We start from the raw sequence: 7,378 nt of genomic DNA on the forward strand, positions 1-7,378 counted from the left end.
AGTGAGCTAGATGTCAATCTTAAAACGATTACAGATGAGAGAGGACTGGTTTCTAACATATATTTGCGTCTTCTACTCTCCATCCCCAATACTTGTTTCCAGACACAGATGAAGTGGGAGCAAGACCTCAATATCTCCCTCTGTGGAGAAATGTGGGGATGCACATTGCTTATGTGTTAAATATCTCTGTAGTTCTTAATGTAATTGATAAGTTTATATAATCATTTAACACAATATGTTTAACACAATAAGACATACCATCCAAACCAACAACGTCCACCTCCTCATCATCTTCCTCCTCTTCCTCCACTTCCTGCCTTGGCCCCTCTCCTCTGTCTGCTCCCCCCACCTGGCCCCTCTCTCTCTGCTCTCGCTTCTGGCCACATGGCATTAAATCAGTTTATTGTTTTTAGCACAGAGAGCAATGTGGGTATTGAGTATGTGTTAGCTATCCCTTTATCAATCAATCAATCAATCAAAGCTTTATTTGTATAGCGCATTTCATACCCAGAGGCAACACAATGCGCTTTACAGAGAACAAGGGAGGTGGGCATACGACCCACCCCTACATATTCCAGAGGGAAGCAAAAAAACAGTAATCACCCGGGGGCCAGATAAGTGAGCTGTAAAAATTCTTCCCTGACCCCTCTCAACAAGGCGATCGAGCAAGCTCCTGGAGTATGTTTGTCTACCGGCTAAGAACATTTATAAAGCAATAAATAACATTAAATTACATTTTCAGAGTAAGAGAGGCTAATAACATCATAGGAGAGACATGGCAAACACTGGTGTATGTCTGTGTATGTGTGAATGTTATGGAGGTAGATTTATATCATAAATACACACGTACGAAAGTATAATACGCAACCGTGTTTTGCTATCCATCCGCACACATCTCTCGAGTCGTGTGTCGTAAAAAGAATTCATGCGTGCGTGAACAGATCCACGCGCAAAACCCCCTTTATATGTGCATAAACAGATCCACACGCAAGCGTGTTTTGCTATCGACCCGCAAATATCTCTCCATTCGTGAACCGTGTTTTGCTATACACCCGCAAACATCGTTCGATTCGTGCTCAACACCCCTCTTCGTACATATGCAAAGAGAATCTGCACGCAAACACCCCAAACGCTTTGCTTGCAAACTGGCAAGACACGCTTGCTCTGCTTGGATTTACGTATGTATTTTTTAGATAAACATTTCCCTGTTTGGCCGTCTCGATTCGTAACTCGTAATATTCATTAGCTGATTATAAGGCACTATCTGATTGGCCGGTGACTGCCAATCATTCTAGGCTGGAAGTGGAGGTCGTTTGAAAAGTTATCAAGGGTACGCCGGTCTGCTGAATAACTTTTGCTAGCCGCTATCTGGTGTGAATGACATTACGTTTGCCATCTTAACATCAACCAGATGATCGGTAGCCTACTGTAACTGTGAAAGACATGTATTGATTTGTGAGTAACGTTGTGTTGTGAGCTGGTTCTCTCTATCTTTACGTTAGGCTAACTAACGTCAGCTTAACCTCAGAGCTGTCGGCATTGAATAGGATCATGACGTTGAACTAGCTTTGGGAGTATTTTGAATGGGCAATAGCATGTTCACGTTAGCATATTAACTAGAAAGTCAGCATTACATTCCAGATAATAGTTGATCTTTAAGCTTGATTAGCAATCAGCACCCCCCTGTGTTAGGGTACATTGTGCTAACGCGGTGCCCTCTCCAGTTCCGACTGCTGTCTGTTGAGATAACGCTGCCGACAGATTTCCACCCGGTCTGTCCATTGATAAGGGGTTGTTTTTCTCTGTCTCTTTTGCCTGGAAATATAATTAAAGAAATCTTCACTCAATGACTGTTTGCTTTTTAATTGTTAGTTGTTTGGGTAGGCCTACATTTGCTGATTACTAGCCTACCATATGCACTGACAACAGGCTACTTGTATATTAACATAGGCCTACACTACTGTAAGTAGGCTACTAATTGAGAGCCAGCTGACCTGTTATTTTAAAGGTCCATTGTTGGAAGGTCTACGAAACGAATGACTGTACAAGATAATGATTACAGTGTAAATCCTTTACTGTAATTAGAGTTGCATGGAGTCCTGTATAACCTAGTGAGGTAAGTCAGTCAAGCAAATTGAACAGCTGTGTCTACTTTCTGTGACAGCTCATTTAATTCGCTGGTATAGCCTACTTATGTGTCCAGCACAACCAGCTAACGTCAGGTGGGCCTAAATGTCCACCTCTTTTAAACCATACCGATTCTGGTGAAAAAGTTGTAATTTAAGTCTCGTTTTTCTCCTGATGTCAGACATTTGAATCAATGGCCTTGCCTGGTGATCTGCTATAGCCTACAATGCATCACTTGTCTCCCCGAGTTGTATAGGCTACTAGATGGAGTTTTCCCCCCATTTCATTCAAGTTGTTTCAACTGTCGAGCTCTCAATCCATACTGTCTAGTATTCTACTGTAGCATTCCAAAATCAATGGCCTGCTCTGTCCATACCTCGGCTTGGCCATTGGTATGCGTGATCTATAAGGTCATTCTGGGTAGACGTCATGTCTTTCTAGAAAGAAAACATGGCAATTATGGGTTATGGTGTCAAGATACTAGTTTGGACTGATTTGGGAGATTAGGCCTTCACGTTTTCTGCGCCGTCTGCAAAATTAAATTAAACTCCACGATCTAGTCACTCTAAATGAATGTAAAGGCATGCTGAAACGGGACACTTGATACTTCACCTCTCCTGGCTCTGCTCAGTCTGTTTGTGAGTTGCATTAACCCACTTTCAATATTCAACAGAGCACCTGACAACCCTCAATGTGCTGATGGTATGATTCTATGCTATAGCCTATATGACACCAAGGTTTTTCCTAAGGGTAATAAAGAAAACAAGCATTATTATTCTATGCTTTAGAAAAAGCATAGAATAAGGTGGCCAGGGGGAACAGGTGGCCAGCGGGAACTAGAACATGTGAAAACCTTATGGGTTATGGTTTCACTTTGTTTCCACATACTATGCTTATGAGTTCTGACAGTGATGGTTGAGCTGGTCAAGTAGGCCATCATGTTTGCGGCACCATCTGCATGGAATAGCCTGCAAAATGAAATTACACTTCATGGTCTAGTCACTCTAAATTAATGTAAGGGTATGGTGAAATCTACAGGAATGTACTCTTGATAATTGTAATTGTCTTAGCCTAATTGAAATAGGGTTGTAGGCTATATGCGAGATATGGCGTGAGCATTACGCTACTGTACTCTATTAAACTGTGTCAAAAGCAATTCAGTTTTAGGACACGCTTTAATTCTTTAATTGAATGTTCAGATTAGGCTACGACGATGATTAGAACACCTGTGCAGCGGAATGATAGTGTAACCAACGGGGGTAGGAACGCCCTGAGCGGGATTCGGACTCGGGTCTCCCGCTCCTCAAGGAGCCGCGTTACCCGCTGGCTGACCCACTGGCGCTGCTGCCAACGGGCCTTATGAGGTAGGAACGCTACACTATACAAGTAGCCTGTTGTCAATGCATATGGTAGGCTAGTAATCCGCAAATGTAGGCCTACCCAAACAACTAACAATTAAAAAGCAAACAATCATTGAGTGAAGATTTCTTTAATTATATTTCCAGGCGAAAGAGACAGAGAAAAACAACCCCTTATCAATGGACAGACCGGGTGGAAATCTGTCGGCAGCGTTCTCAACAGACAGCAGTCGGAACTGGAGAGGGCACCGCGTTAGCACAATGTACCCTAACACAGGGGGGTGCTGATTGCTAATCAAGCTTAAAGATCAACTATTATCTGAAATGTAATGCTGACTTTCTAGTAAATATGCTAACGTGAACATGCTATTGCCCATTCAAAATACTCCCAAAGCTAGTTCAACGTCATGATCCTATTCAATGCCGACAGCTCTGAGGTTTAGCTGACGTTAGTTAGCCTAACGTAAAGATAGAGAGAACCAGCTCACAACACAACGTTACTCACAAATCAATACATGTCTTTCCCAGTTACAGTAGGCTACCGATCATCTGGTTGATGTTAAGATGGCAAACGTAATGTCATTCACACCAGATAGCGGCTAGCAAAAGTTATTCAGCAGACCGGCGTACCCTTGATAACTTTTCAAACGACCTCCACTTCCAGCCTAGAATGATTGGCAGTCACCGGCCAATCAGATAGTGCCTTATAATCAGCTAATGAATATTACGAGTTACGAATCGAGACGGCCAAACAGGAAAATGTTTATCTCAAAAATACATACGTAAATCCAAGCAGAGCAAGCGTGTCTTGCCAGTTTGCAAGCAAAGCGTTTGGGGTGTTTGCGTGCGGATTCTCTTTGCATATGTACGAAGAGGGGTGTTGAGCACGAATCGAAAGATGTTTGCGGGTGTATAGCAAAACACGGTTCACGAATGGAGAGATATTTGCGGGTCGATAGCAAAACACGCTTGCGTGTGGATCTGTTTATGCACGTATAAAGGGGGTTTTGCGCGTGGATCTGTTCACGCACGCATGAATTCTTTTTACGACACACGACTCGAGAGATGTGTGCGGATGGATAGCAAAACACGGTTGCGTATTATACTTTCGTACGTGTGTATTTATGATATAAATCTACCTCCATAGAATGTGCCTGGGCCCAGATAGAGGCAGGGGTCAGGGGTAGGATCGGGGTAGGAAAAGGATACGGACCCGGGTTAGGGTGAGGGGAAGGGGATCTGTAGTCTTTAATATGATGTATGATGGTATGACAGCACACCTACCCCTTCGGCGTAGATCCTGGATCTCCAGGGGCCTCATTTATCCTCCGCAGGAGGTTTAACCGTGCCCTGCCTCTCACTCGGAGGAAAAAGATTTCCTGACCATTTGCCTGGAGTTAGTAAGAGAAAGCTTTCAGATTGCATTTCACACAGGACTGATGCCAGTGCTTCAATAGGAACTTGTAACCAATTTATCAATTTGAAAGTCATGTGGTAAGCATTAACAGGCTAGTTGGGAGTTGAACAGAGACTCACCATTTTGGACAGCTATAAATAACTGAAAATAACCTAAAGGGAGAACAAAATATATATAGTTAAATTCAAGCCCCAAGACTAGCTCGAGTTGTCCTGAGTTGATTGTAGCTTGGGATGTACCAGAAGCACACTGTCAATTTAGGAAACAGGAAAGCATCCCAAAGTGACTTCATACATTGGACACTTTGTCTCGAAGTAGAGGGTTGCACCTTGGTGTGTAGAGGATTTAGCAAGATGACTTGTGTTGATTAGATTTTTAAAAGTATCAGAATTGCACTGTCCATTATACATTTAAGTGCAAGTATTCACTGTAGCACCACCTAGGCATGTAGTACCACCTGGCGACCCATGGAACCAGCCATGGGATCACGGTGGGGTGTCCTACAAGCCTGTAAAGTTGCAAACCTCTATTACTTTCCTAAGTAGAGATATTCACAAAACCCTTAGCTTAGACTGCTAGCAAGTTGTCCATTTAAACTCCATGTAAACTGCTATGCCTGCTAGTTAGCTAAAAATCGTTTTTTGTTAACTATGAATTGTTTACACACACAAATACAAATAAAGATTGGCCTTCAAACCTATATGACTTTCCTAATGAAAGGTAATAACAACAACCTTAGCATAGATTATTGCTAACTTGCTAAATTTGTCCATGTGGCCATTCAGCTGCCATGCTTGCTCCAAGCTAAAATCGTTTTTAGCTAGTTAGCTTATCTTTTTTGCTCAAAAACTCAAGAATACAAATACAAGTTGGCCTACACTTGATCTATCTTGTCTAGGACACTTAATAATCTGATCTATGGTTAACTGAATGACATTTCTATGCAGTAACATCATTTTATAATCTAGACAAATGAAGAGCAACATCTTACCAACTGCTGACTTCAAATGCAGAAGCAGAAAAGTCCTGGGCTATGCTAATGAGCTAGTTATATACAGCCCTGCATTAGCATAATTACCATGATGCATTGCTGTTCAGGTGTACTTTTTGAAACCATAATTAATGTTTTCTTCAATTATTTATGGACTGTAATTCCCTAATATTGTAAGACAAGTGCTGGAGGATCACCTAATTTTGATGATGATGAATTTCCTATTGAAATTTTGTTTTGCCCATTTGATTGTTTTTTTTATAAGGTTGCAACTTTGTAGCTGTTGTGTTGTGTAGGTGGTGGTTGGGAGAGGCTATGACCTTTCACTTTGGATAACACATAGTTTTACAAATCTGTACGGTTTTTGTCAAATATCTCGGAAACGGAAGCTCGTACAGAAAATTAAGCTGTGGGGCGTATGCTTACTGAACAATTTGAAGAGAAATCTAATGAGCCCATCTGCGAGGCTCTACGACTTTCGGTTCAAAAGTTATAGCCGTTTGAACCACCCCTGACCACCGCTGACCACCACTGACCGTCCGATTCAAGGGACAGTGATCCAACTTTGCATTGACAATGTATTGCAAAATTAACGGAACGTCGTAAAGCTTCACAGATGGTTTCATTTGAAAGCTATCCTAGGAATTAGTGGGGATAATCTGACCGGTCCAGTGAGCCCCCCTGACCGCCGCTGACCGCCCCTGACCATCCGATTCGAGGGACGGCGATCCGACTTTTAGGACAAAAGTCTTCTGACCGGTCAGGGCGGTCCAGAAAGCCCCCCTGACCGCTCCTGACCACCCCTGACCGCCACTGACCACCCGGTCCGATTCAAGGGTCAGTCATCTGACTCAGAGGACGTTGCATCGCAAAAGTCTTCTGACCGGTCAGCGTTGTCGAGAAAGCCCCCCTGACCAGTGCTGACCACCCGCCCGATCCGATTTCAGGGACAGCGATCCGATTTCAAGGACATTTGACACATAATTTTACAAATCTGTACGGTTTTTGTCAAATATCTCGGAAACGGAAGCTCGTACAGAAAATTTAGCTGTTAGGCGTATGCTAACTGTACAATTTGAAGAGGAATCTAATGAGCCCATCCGCGAGGCTCTACGACTTTCGGTTCAAAAGTTATAGCCGTTTGATCCACCCCTGACCACCGCTGACCACCACTGACCGTCCGATTCAAGGGAGAGGCTATGACCTTTCACTTTCACTCACTTTACTTCGAAACGAAATAGCTTCCCCACTTGCTCCAGCACGCATGCGCACAGCGCGCAATCGTTGCTCTAGCACGCTGTGCGCATGCGTGCTGGAGCAAGTGAGGAAGCTATTTCGTGTCTAAAGATGTTTCTAAAGATCATATAACAGAGGCATGTGAACAACCACAACAGGCCTACGCTCTATGTAAGCACAACTAGCGATTCATAAAGACAGATTGATGAAAACAACCGTTTCGCAGCATTAATTATAGTGATTTATATT

The sequence above is a fragment of the Borostomias antarcticus genome (genome assembly GCF_949987555.1).
Source record: "Borostomias antarcticus genome assembly, chromosome: 28".
In the NCBI taxonomy this organism is placed as follows: Eukaryota; Metazoa; Chordata; class Actinopteri; order Stomiiformes; family Stomiidae; genus Borostomias; species Borostomias antarcticus.